Source organism: Bombina bombina, chromosome 1 (assembly GCF_027579735.1).
Source record: "Bombina bombina isolate aBomBom1 chromosome 1, aBomBom1.pri, whole genome shotgun sequence".
Taxonomy (NCBI): Eukaryota; Metazoa; Chordata; class Amphibia; order Anura; family Bombinatoridae; genus Bombina; species Bombina bombina.
The window spans coordinates 421795988-421810216 of NC_069499.1; positions in this window are offsets into that span (position 1 = coordinate 421795988).

Sequence of the window (14229 nt, forward strand, 5' to 3'; positions counted from 1 at the left end):
TATATGTCTAGACTGGCGTCTAGAGTGACTTTCCTATTGTTTTGTACCTTGCCCGCCACCTAAAAGGTGGCGAGGCAAAAATAACGAGGTGGGAGCGGAAATTGTCACGAGCGGACAAATAGATTTTTTAGTACATTCGTTTTTGGCGAGTTGGTGGTCAAATATGTCTAATTACAGTGAAAAATGGAGAGGTAGCGAGGTTTGGCGGATAAGTACGCTCGCAATTTTAAAGATGCGAGTTTGAACATAGTTGACGACTTTGTACATATCAGTTTGCGAGTTTTGACGCGAGATTTCTTGCGGGTAGCTCGCTGACTGCTTAGTACATGGAGCCCATAGAATATATATATATATATATATAATATAAATATGAATATATATTTAATAATAAAAATAAAATTTTCTTGAAGAACATTGGAAAATAAAATATTAATAACTCCTGTCAGGTTATAGCAAGAGCGATAAGAGCTAGGTTTTTTCTTCTACGTTCTCCATATCAGTCTATGGGGAGAATAAGTTAATGCAGTTATGATATCCATAGTCCTTTAGTTAGTGCACGTTGGGTTGAGTATATAGCAAAACTTTTTTTATTTAAAACTGAAATGCATCTATGCACATTTCAATTTTGACATTTCTATCCTCTGCTGCTTAATAACATTTTTGGAGACGTGATAAAACACAATATAACTAGCTATTTTATTTATATTTAATTACAGAGAATATAAATTGCCATTACCACAGAAAGCTATCTAACCTGCTACAGCTTTAGTCATATATAGGTAAATGGTTACAGTCTGTTAAATGTATATAGCTGAAATATGCTGCTCTCCCTTCCCTCATGCAGAATATTTTGGCCATACAAGGGGAGTCAAATACAGGGAGTGCAGAATTATTAGGCAAATGAGTATTTTGACCACATCATCCTCTTTATGCATGTTGTCTTACTCCAAGCTGTATAGGCTCGAAAGCCTACTACCAATTAAGCATATTAGGTGATGTGCATCTCTGTAATGAGAAGGGGTGTGGTCTAATGACATCAACACCCTATATCAGGTGTGCATAATTATTAGGCAACTTCCTTTCCTTTGGCAAAATGGGTCAAAAGAAGGACTTGACAGGCTCAGAAAAGTCAAAAATAGTGAGATATCTTGCAGAGGGATGCAGCACTCTTAAAATTGCAAAGCTTCTGAAGCGTGATCATCAAACAATCAAGCGTTTCATTCAAAATAGTCAACAGGGTCGCAAGAAGTGTGTGGAAAAACCAAGGCGCAAAATAACTGCCCATGAACTGAGAAAAGTCAAGCGTGCAGCTGCCAAGATGCCACTTGCCACCAGTTTGGCCATATTTCAGAGCTGCAACATCACTGGAGTGCCCAAAAGCACAAGTTGTGCAATACTCAGAGACATGGCCAAGGTAAGAAAGGCTGAAAGACGACCACCACTGAACAAGACACACAAGCTGAAACGTCAAGACTGGGCCAAGAAATATCTCAAGACTGATTTTTCTAAGGTTTTATGGACTGATGAAATGAGAGTGAGTCTTGAAGGGCCAGATGGATGGGCCCGTGGCTGGATTGGTAAAGGGCAGAGAGCTCCAGTCCGACTCAGACGCCAGCAAGGTGGAGGTGGAGTACTGGTTTGGGCTGGTATCATCAAAGATGAGCTTGTGGGGCCTTTTCGGGTTGAGGATGGAGTCAAGCTCAACTCCCAGTCCTACTGCCAGTTTCTGGAAGAAACCTTCTTCAAGCAGTGGTACAGGAAGAAGTCTGCATCCTTCAAGAAAAACATGATTTTCATGCAGGACAATGCTCCATCACACGCGTCCAAGAACTTCACAGCGTGGCTGGCAAGAAAGGGTATAAAAGAAGAAAATCTAATGACATGGCCTCCTTGTTCACCTGATCTGAACCCCATTGAGAACCTGTGGTCCATCATCAAATGTGAGATTTACAAGGAGGGAAAACAGTACACCTCTCTGAACAGTGTCTGGGAGGCTGTGGTTGCTGCTGCACGCAATGTTGATGGTGAACAGATCAAAACACTGACAGAATCCATGGATGGCAGGCTTTTGAGTGTCCTTGCAAAGAAAGGTGGCTATATTGGTCACTGATTTGTTTTTGTTTTGTTTTTGGATGTCAGAAATGTATATTTGTGAATGTTGAGATGTTATATTGGTTTCACTGGTAAAAAAAAATAATTGAAATGGGTATATATTTGTTTTTTGTTAAGTTGCCTAATAATTATGCAAAGTAATAGTCACCTGCACACACAGATATCCCCCTAAAATAGCTATAACTAAAAACAAACTAAAAACTACTTCCAAAACTATTCAGCTTTGATATTAATGAGTTTTTGGGTTCATTGAGAACATGGTTGTTGTTCAATAATAAAATTAATCCTCAAAAATACAACTTGCCTAATAATTCTGCACTCCCTATATATTAAAACATTTTTTTTTTTTAAAAAAAAAAGCAGAACTTATTTTCTATGCCCTGTTGCAATGTGACTGTGTGACCTTTGCAGGAGCACTGTAAGGAGACCACCTGCTTGGACTTATGGAAGCACCTGTGCTGATAACAATACAGCAACAGATTTGTAATATGTATAAATTATTTATATAATCAACAGAAATTAAATATTCTATTAGTAACAGAGGATGGAGATATTAAACAATACTATAAATCATGTTGTGCATGATATGCACAATTTTTTTTTTTTAAATAAGTTTTTATTGAGGTTGTTCACAGAAAATACAGCATTAAGTACGTGTTCAGCTACATAAATATTGAGTACATCTATAATTGCTTTGTTGTTGCATGCAAATACTATGAAACTCCAAGTAGCGCCATCAACTGCAATACTACTGAACCTTAATAATAAAAGAATAAAACCTATTTTTTATAAATAAACTATATATATATATATATATATATATATATATATATATATATATATATATTCCTCCACATCTTTAAAAGGCCACTCATGGTCCTGTATAAGCTCAAGTATCCCAAAGAAGGATTTTGTATAAGTCTTAAAAATATGTATTATGATAGGAGAAATATCTGGCCATATGATCAGAAACATTGTTGAGATCTAGCATCATTATTACATCATAAGGAAATAGATCTCTATGTATAATTTTTTCAACAGTAACATCATTTGAGTTATATGTTTCAAACAAAGGAAAACAAGAGAGGTAAAATGGACGTGTTAATTATTAGATATACCAGATTTCTTTAAAGGGACACAATTTTTTTCTTTCATGATTCAGACATAGCATTAAATTTTAAGCAACTTTCTAATTTACTCCTATTATCAATTTTTCTTCGTTCTCTTGCTATCTTTATTTAAAAAGCAGGAATGTGATGCATAGGAGCCGTCCCATTTTTGGTTGAGAACCTGAGTTATGCTTGCTTATTGGTGGGTAGATGTAAGCCTCAAATAAGCTGAACCTAAAATGGGCTGGCTGCTAAGATTTACATTCCTGCTTTTTTAAATAAAGATAGCAAGGGATTGAAGAAAAATTGATAATAGGAGTAAATTAGAAAGTTGCTTAAAATTTCATGCTCTATCTGAATCATGAAAGAAAAAAAATTGGGTTCAGTGTCTATTTAGCTAAACTACATGTGTAAGATTTTCTGTGTAGAAATATTAGATTCATTGTGGTTGATTTCAAGGGAAACCTCACTTTTTGTATCCGAGAGAAGTACCCGGATACTTAGATATAGTTTGGTAGGGGGTGGTTTATACGGGCGGCATGGTGAAAAATACACTAAGTGTGAATATGGTCTTACTGGGATCATATACAATTGTGTTTTACTACCCACAAAGTTGAAGCATGCTTTAAATATGAGTAGAGCGGTCTTTTGTGTGATTCGTAGGGTGGAGTATACTGCTTTTACATGAAACAGGATGGATGACTTGAAAGAATTTTAAGTTATTGTCGTATGGCTATAATATGTACGTAGTATTTGAAGAAAATTATGAAGGTCACTCATATTATGATTGCGCAAACATATCTGAAGCATGAAATAGGGCTGTGGCTAACCTAAGAGATCAGATCTATGATTAATATAAATATAAAATATTGGGAAAACTAAATGTTTCAGATAGAAGTGTATAGCAATATGTATTGTCTGACTGAATTGGCCTGCTAAATTATAGTAGAAATCAGTCCCTGTAATCAGTAAAAGATATTAGAGGTTCAGATTTAGTTTAACCTCATATTCGCTGCATGTACCATACCTTTCAAAGAGTTAAGTGAAGGAGAGTGACAATCAGTATGACATGTATATGAGATTATATTGAACTAAGCATACCTCCCTTTCAAAAAATTCAATAAAAATAACGTGTCATTGCATATCAAAACTGGGATATTGTAGTTTCAATAGAAATCCATAGCATAATTATATAGATCTTTTAATAGGGCTCCCTTCTATCTTATTCTTGGCTGCCCCGCCATGTGGGCACGGGCCCTATACCCCGTGGCAAGGCATAACCCATGTTGAATTTGTATAGCACACACAACATAAAGTATTCTTATTTGTTGGGTAAATATAAAATGCACAGCAAACAATATTCCTAGTTGTTCAGTAATCCATCCTCAGTGCTTTACATCAGTATAACACTCCCTAGCTCATCAAGTACACTGCGGCTCAATCCTTTAAGTAAGTCTAGTGTACAACTAACAGAGTGAAAATTCTAAGAGGAAGTTTGTCCATCTACATTACATATAGTTTATTTTAATCACATAAACCTTAGGGATATGAGTGTTGCTGGCTAAAGTATATAGAGGGTAGATGTAAGTTCTAAACAAGCCCAACAGTTTAAATACATATCTAGAAGGCACCTCCTCATTAAAATATACAGCTAAGGTTTTGTTACCCGGCTAACAAACTATAGGAGCAGATAAAGCTAGAAACAGATATACAATAAATATAATCTAAAGTAAGAACTAGGTAAACACATTTGGTAACATAATCTTAAGTCCTGAATAAACAATTTATGACTGCACATTGCAGGTAGGTTAGGCAGTCTAGATATTTGAGGGACAAGTTCTGATATCAGGTCTTCATCGTGAGAATATATAAACAGTCATGCGACTAGATTGCAGCCGAGTCCCTTGTTTTAACACATTGGCAATATACTAGTGACTCATTAGGGCTATAACAAATTAGCAATATTGTCACCTTGTATAATAGTCTTTAGACTCCAAAGCTTTACCCCACCCCGGACCTAATGTTCGCGTTGATCCTGGCGACTTTTGAGGGGTATGTAGCCATGTATATCTGCTTCGGTGTAGCATCATGTCGGGTGATAGAAAAGAGGGTGGTTGCTTCCCTGAGTCTGTAAATATCTTTGCGGTGTTGCCACTTCTGTGTACATCTATTCTCCATCTCTCTCCGTTTTACATTCTCTATCACATCAGCTGAGTCCATACAGGAAGGTCTGGTCAGCTCCTTCGGAACTCTGGGCCCCAGCAGAGCCCGGCATGTAGTCCCAATCGAGTCGCAGATAATGTTAGCTGTGGTATTCACATTAACTGGAGTACTGAGAGGAGGATTGCCATTTTTGGAATGGTTAGGATTCTCGATCACCCCAAAGCACTCGGTGACATGTTGTGTTTGCTGGGAAAAATGGTCATCTAACAGAGCACTCAGCGCCTTTAATAGCGTTTGAGTAGATAAGTCCATTTCCATTTCGATTCGATCATCGGCCTGCCAGAGGCCACTGTATCCGGCTTGCCGGTGAAGCTGTTGAACTTGTGATAAGCCACCATCGGTTGTCCAATAGTCTAGACTCAGTTACAGACCAAAAATATAAAATAATTTCGATATCAACTGGCCGAACAAAATTTTAGTTGTGCGATAGTATTATCTGCAGAGTCTGATGTATAGTCAGTTTTGAGATAGTTGGCAGATTATCCACAATGTTTGAGCAGCTACTGATAATGCAGCCTAACATGGACACTGCCGGTCACACCCCAGATTTTTTTTTTTGTAGTGAGATTAATTTCATGATGAGAAGCAGCTTTTAAAATTACACTGAAGAAATCCTTACATGTCTTATGAGGTAATTTATTTAATAAGGCATTGAGATTAATTTTGTTTTGAATTTTATGCAAAGTAATGTGGATTTTCCTTGAATTATAGTTTTTAAATTTTCATTGTCTATATCAATTTAGTATAAAATAGCTTAATTCAAAATAGTGTTAAAGTAGCTGTCAATCTGAACCTCAAAAATGTATAAAAATAATAAAATAATTAATTAAACTGAGTTTAATTAATCCTTTGCGTTCTAAAATGGATTTAATTTTTTTCTGTTTTTTAACATTTAAAAAAAAAAAGACTTTTCTTTTTTCCCAGATCCCCAAGACGTTGGAAAGGTTAGGCGATTACCTTTACAACGGTGGGTCTTGGGGGTCTGTAGCTGCTTAGATGCCTGAGATACAGGCTTCTAAGCAGCATGCCCCCTTTCCCTATTCTTTCTATTATAAATTTTAAATAAAGTTGTGCAGTGATGTCATCACGTCATTGTGCGTGACGTCACTGCACGTAACAGGATGCCCCGGCGATGCCTGTCACTATACAGGCCCGATCGCCGGGGTGGGAGTCGGTAGGATCCCCCAGATTGCTAAAAAGGTAGTTGAGTGCTAGTGATGGCTCTGAGCCATCGTTAGCACTCAAGGGGTTAGATTATGTTTTTATATTTTCATAACAGGGCCCACATGAATACCCTAAATTTAGATGAGTAGCCATTTTCATACCTAAGTTCAAAATTTAAAAATCCAAAAGGAGACCTTTTAGAGGTGTGGCTGGAGGTGGAGTCATGCAATAAGACCAATGTGTGTTGTACATTTTTTTAAAACAACCTGTACAAAGATAAATACTTAGAACAAGAGTGAGTGTACCCAATAGACTACTGGTGATAATGGAACTGGAAGCTCTGGATTTAATCTCAGAGTTGATTTTTTTTAAAATTGTGTTTTTATTGAGGTTATAAAAGAGACAAACAAAAAGCAATGTTACAAAGTAGTTATAGACATAAACATGTAATCATATTAGTGTAATTGTTAATAAAGTCTATCATTTATCAAAGTGTTGCCATGTGATGTAGTTTTGACCTTAAGTAGCATAATAAGGGGTTCCCACAACACTCTTCCTGTACAATATGACATAGAGATAAGATAGAGCTATCTTATGTATAAGTAAAAACTAATTAAGAATAATTAACCTGTATGATTACCTTCAAACCTTTTTTATATTGGAATTTGGCTATTTCCCATTGTAATTGATGGCCACTCTTGGACCATGGATATTAGGAATATGGATAATAGGGAATATTATTATCAAAAGTAAGGGAATAAGGGGTGGATTTAAATAAATAGAAGCAAAGTATAACAGACTGAGACTAGTAATAGATGATAAGTAAGTTTGAACAAAAAACATTAATATACTTATTGTAGATTTTGTTAAAACTATCCTTTAATAAATGAAGGGTTACCCTTTTTTACTGTGTTATATAGAAGGTAGGGAGAGTATCTATAGTAACAATAGATATGAAGCTATTGGTATCAATCATGGAGTACTTTATAAGAATAAATATAAGTTATAGGGTTTATAAGGGCCACTCTATCACCTAGATTAAGAGTTTTGCGTTCGTGTCTTAATGCTGAAAAAAATGGCAATTTCAGCGTTAAAACAGCACCGCAGCCATTACAAGTCTTGTCGGTATAGCTGTACAGCAAGCCTTTTAGCCTGTATCGCAACGTCAATCCTGCACATGTAAAAATTACGTTTTTTCATGGGACTTCCATAGCGCTGCCATTATGAGTTTTGCGGTGAGGCTAAAAAGTTTGCGTTGCAGCCTATACCGTCAAGACCCGTTCCGCAATCTAAAAGCAGTAGTTATGAGTTATACGCTACAAAACTATTACATAAATCTCACAACTAAACTGCTACAAAACACACTAAACACCCATAAACTACCTATTAACCCCTAAACTGAGGCCCTCCAGCATCACAAACACTATATTAAAGTTATTAACCCCTAATCTGCCACTCCAAACATCGCTGCCACTAAATATAGTTATTAACCCCTATTCCGTCGCTCCCCAACATCGTCGCCACTATACTAAAGTTATTAACCCCTAAACCGCCACACTCCTGCATTGCAAACACTATTTAAATATTATTAACCCCTAATCTGCCGTCCGCCCATATCGCCCCCACTGTACTAAAGTGGTGCTCTGTCAAAATGCAGACGGACTTTTGGCCGAAAGCATTCTATCCGACGGACATTTGGCCGACGGACAGAATGCCGAAGCATATTCTGAGTTCAGCCGAGGGCAGATACACTCCAGAGTGCTCTGTTCTAATCAGAGCCTCGGGTGACACAATCGCCTCTGGGAACCTAGCCATGGGTCCCAGCCCGCACGTCTTGTAATTCTCTGTCTGGGAAATTATCTATCTATCAAATCTATCTGTCTATCTAATCTATCATCTATTGAATTGATCTATCTATCTATCTATCTATCTATCAAATATATTTATCTATCTAATCTATCTATCTATCTATCTATCAAATCTATGTATCTATCTATCTCATGGCCGGACTGTTATCTGACAGCCACTTGTGTGTCGGACTATTATTCGTCGGCCAAATGTCTGTCGGCCAAATGTCCATCAGCCAAATGTCCGTCGGCCAAATGTCCGTCTGCTAACAGTCCGGTCACAACTAAAGTTATTAAGCCCTAAACCGCAAGCCCCCCACAACAAAATATACTAAAGAAAACTATTAACCCTTAAACCGCAAGCCCCCCACATCGCAATAAACTAATTTAAACTAGTAACCCCTAAATCTAACGCACCCCTAACTTTATATTAAAATTACAATTTCCCTAGCTTAAATTAAATAAAAACTTACTTGTCAAATTAAAAGAACTAAGTTTAAACTAACAATTAAACTAATATAATTATTAAACTAAAATTAAACTAACTATTATTAAAAAAAAATCCTAAAACTATTCTAAAAATTACAAACTATCTAATTACAAAAAATTAAGAAGACTAAATTATAATAGGATTAATAGGATTTAAGCAGCTCTCATTCTATTGGATAATTCATCATCCAATAGAATGAGAGCTGCTTAAATCCTATTGTCTGATTTAAACAGCCAATAGGATTTTAGCAGCTCTAATTCCTATTGACTGAGTTGAATTTTTCAGCCAATAGGAATGTAAGGAACGCCATTTTGAAACGACTCCCTTGCATTGAAGTTTCAGTGTACGGCGGGGACCGTATGAAGAGGATGTCTTCCGGGTGGACCCGCTCCGCGCCAGGATCAAGATAGAAAATGCCGCCTGGATAAAGATTGAAGAGGCCGTCTGGATGAAGACTTCTCGCCGTCTGGATGAGGACTTTGCTGCCTGGATGAAGATAGAAGAGGCCACCTGGCTGAAGACTTCTTGCTGTCTGGATGAAGATAGAAGAGGCCATCTGGATGAAGACTTCTCACCGCCTGGATGAAGATTGTTTAAGCGGGACTTCAAAAACTGTAAGTAGATCTTCGGGGGTTAGTGATAGGTTTTTTTAAGGGTTTTTTGGGTGTTTTTTTTTTTTTTAATTTAGGATTTGGGCATGTAAAAGAGCTTAATGCCCTTTTAAGGGCAATTCCCATCCAAATTCCCTTTTCAGGGCAATGGGTAGATTAGGTTTTTTAGATAGTTTTTTTTTATTTTGTGGGTTGGGGGGGGGGGTTGTAATGTTAGTTGGTATTTGTATTTTTATTTCACAAAATAAGCTGATATATTTAGGGCAATGCCATACAAAAGGCCCTTTTAGGGCCATTGGTAGTTTATTCTAGATTTTTTTTTTATTTAATGGGTATTAGAATAGGAATATTTTTTATTATTTTGGATAATTTGTTTGTTATTTTGTGTAATGTATTTTTTTAGGGGGTGTTTGTTTTTTGTAGCAAAAGAGCTGTTTAATTGAGGGCAATGCCCTACAAAAGGCCCTTTTAAGGGCCCTTGGTAGTTTGGGGGTGGGGGCAGGGCCGGACTGGGAAATCAGACCGGCCCTGGAAATTTGTATAGACCGGCCCAGCCCCGCCCCACCCCCTCCAGCACAGCTAATCCCCCTGTTCCGTCCCTGTTACCATTGTATAAAAACAGCTAGATTGGCAGATTTGAATGAACAAACAATACATAAAATACAAAATACCCATGCATAAGCTACAAAACGTAAATGTCCAGTGCTTATGCCTAGCACAGCAGCCTGTAGAACTCAGCCTCTTACTAGGTTTACATCATGGCAACCACATGTTTTGCAAACACAATACATTATCAGAATCTTGGAATGCTATACAAATAAATTATAATAAACAATTCAGGAAGACTTACATTCAGGTAATTCATATATTATTAGCATGATGCTATCATGAAACTGAAGGTTCCTCAGCATACATAGCATAGCTTGCTAGAGAGAAGTCATACTTGAGTTAATGGATGGCTGACTATAAATCTAGCTAGCAATTCTACCTAGTACCTCCACAGGAGAAATAGTGGACTGGATATATTCATATATTTTGAGAATGCAAGAGAAAATTAAAACAAATTGCTGTAATTTAAACACATATAGCAAAAAAAAAAAACACTGAGTGATAAAATGAACCTAATCTGTTTAAATATAAGGTAAATATTTTCTTATCAATGTAAATTACAAAAGAAGCAATTTTTTTTTTACCTGGAAGCAGCATAATAGTAATAGATCAATTGGATGATAACATATTAACATTTACAGATCTGATCATCTGGAATTCTGGAAAATCCTTTTTTTTTCTATTAGTTTTATGCAGAATCACACATGACAGTAAGTATGTCAGACACTCTGTCTCTTTCAGTATGCTACAACAAACAAAACAATAATTGAGCAATAATTGAGTGGTGAACGAGCTGGACGCTGGTGGTGGTACAGGGAATGGTCACGGTCAGTACGGTCTTCTACTGGACTTCACACAGACAGTTAGTGCTTGTTGTTCACATAATCACATATTCACTGTTCACAATAATAATTAATAAAAAAAATTATACTACATACATGAACGTGAATTTGTGATGATCTTCTTGAACCAAATGTGCCTGCTGCCTGCCTCTGCTTTTTTGTTGCTGCCCAAGTTGCAGCCGGTCCCACCGTCTCTTCAGTTCAGTGACCCCACTAGTCCTGCTGCAACATTACAGTACTCACTGTGACGCAGCCGCTCCCAGGCTGAGACTCCCTCCACTATCTATATCACGTGGTGATGGTGAGAACAAGTCAGTCAACTCACTCAGTGTTGTGATGTCAGCCTTATATGTGAAACCAGACTCATCCCCAAGTGATCCGCTCTGCCAAATCTGGAGCCCTGCAGAGCTCAAACGGTGCAAATGCGCATGCGCTGGCTGGACTATGGAGCGCCATCTGGGCCAACATAAAAAAAGCAAACTATTAAAGCCAACTTAAAATATAACAGTGACAGTTATCGCTAAGCAGATAATTCAATATACACGGCCATGACTAAATACTTCTAACAGGTATGAAACATAAGCCCTGCTGTAAAAAAGAGAGTGTATTAAACATCTAAGCTCAAAGAGGATATACCTCCCTAATATGTACTGGTTACACAAAAAGGGGATGGGGCATACCAACTGCCAGATGAATAACTAAAGGGACCATATATTAATTCAAATAAGTATACTGGAAGACAAGGGGATTATTTTACTCTTGCTAAAATGAAAATACTGATACTAGCCAGAAAAAAAGCATATATATCAGTACATATATCACAATTATATACAAAAATAGTTACTCTGGGTATGTCAATATCTGTTATAAGTGATCATTAGGTGATATCTACAGGCAGAGTATACAACATTAACCCCTATACTTATAAATGAGCACACCAACTAACCAAAAATAAGGCTACCTAGAGAAAACAAACTCTGTAGCATGTATGTATTGTGGGTGGATGAAAATAGAATAGAATAGACCATATTAAAGTATCCAGGAGGCACCTAAATATCTCCAACACTACAATGTATCAAAGATGCTTACAAAAAACAATGTAGGTCAAAATTAGTATTAAGGCCCTTAGGAACCAATGTATCCAGGGTATAAATCCATTTAGACTCCCTTTGGAGGAGCATATTTGCTCTATTACCACCCCTAATAATAGCCAGGATATGGTCAATAATTATGTACCTGAAGTCAGATACATTGTGATTATGTGTCAAAAAATGTCTAGCCACCGGTTGCTCAGAACTGCCAATACGAAGTGCAGTGCGTATTGCCGACTGGTGGTTAGCAATGCGTATCCTCAAATCACCCTGGGTTTTCCCTATGTAGAATTTCCCACAGGGACAGTAAAGCATGTACACTATGTGAGTAGTGGTACATATGACTCTGTACTTAATAGTGTAACGTTTATTCCTCCAAGGGTGTACAAAGAATTTACTTTGAGATAAACCGTTACAAGTCACAAATCCACTACACCTGTAGCATCCATTCTTCTCCGACCCCAACCAGGTTATATTGGTATAAATAGGTCTGTTGACCATGCAGAGTAACTGGTCACGGAGGGATCTCCCTTTCCTGTAACCTACCATGGGACCATCAAAATCACCAAATGGTAAGTTTACATCAGACCTTATAATGTCCCAGTTTTTCTTGAGTATATTGGGTAAGTCCATTTTATCAGGGGTAAATTCTGTCGAGAATATTAATCTCTTATTGGTAGATTCCCTTGTCTTCTTCATCAAGGCCTGCTCCTGGGTCATGGCTAGTGATTCCTCCAATGGTTATTGCAGGTGTTTGCTGCCATATAATCTTTCCTGGAATTTCTGGTGCATTTCTTTCAATTGTTGTTCCTTTTAACTTGGATCGGTGTTGTACCCCAAAACTCTCTTGAATGGTGATTTAGTTAAAGCCTTTTTAAGACTTGGGTGATGACAACTTGTAGCCTCCAACAGGGAATTATGCTTAGTTGGTTTATGAAACAGTGTAGTTTTCAACCTATTATCAGCCTTTATGATCCTTAGATCCAGGAAGTCTATCATAGTTGTATCACAGTTCATTTTGAATACCAAATTGTGGTTTTGTTGATTCAACATCAATAGCCATTCTTCAAGGTCCTGCATAGATCCTCTCCACAGTATTCTGAGATCATTGATGTACCTTTTGAATAGCATCACTCTGGGGTCTTTAAATGCTATTGTATCCTCTTCCTCAAAACATGCCATGTACAGGTTGGCGTACAACGGGGCCACATTTGATCCCATTGCTGTACCGGCAACCTGTAAATAGTAACTATTTTCAAACTTGAAATAATTATACTTCAAACATTATTCTGTAAGTTCTAGAATGACATCCATAGGTGGACCAATGTAAGAATATTTTAACAATTTCCTCCGGATAGCAGCCAAACCCTCATCATGAGGGATCACGGTATATAGGCTTGTGACATCTAGTGTAACTAGAATGTCATCAGCCTCCACATCAGGCAAATTTCTAATCAGTTGGATAACTTCTATCGAGTCCAATATAAAAGAGGACATATTGCGTACCAATGGTTGAAACAATGTGTCCAAGTAGGTAGCTATTGGCTGCAATATGGACCCTCTAGAGGATACTATAGGATGTCCCGGTGGGTGGTTCAGATCTTTATGCACCTTGGGAAGTGTATAAATCACAGGGGTGATAGGAAATTCCACCATCATAAATTCACCCAGGTTTTTTGAAAGGAAATTTGATTCCATAACCATTAGTATGTACTTATCAACTTCTCTCTTAAATTCTTTAGTGGGATCGCCTTCCAGTTTGCGATATGTTTGTGCATCAGATGTAATGGGAAGTCATGTAGGAAAATGCAGGTAAATATTTGTCACCATTTCTTCAATAAAGTAATAATAATTGTCTACCATGAAGGCTGGATAATAAAACTGTGATAACATAAGGCTCCATTTAATAAGGTGCAAGAAGAACGTAAGGGATGGCGAGCAATACTGTATTTGACACCTGTATTTAACATTGCAGTGTCATTGAGTGACCGTGACCTACCTGAATTAAGTGCCTCCATCTCCACCAATCAGTATCCTGGCCATCTCTGTTGCCACTGACTCCACCTAACCCCCGTTGCCGCCTGGAAGATCACGTGCGTAACTCACTCAATCCATGTCTGCAAAAAAACGG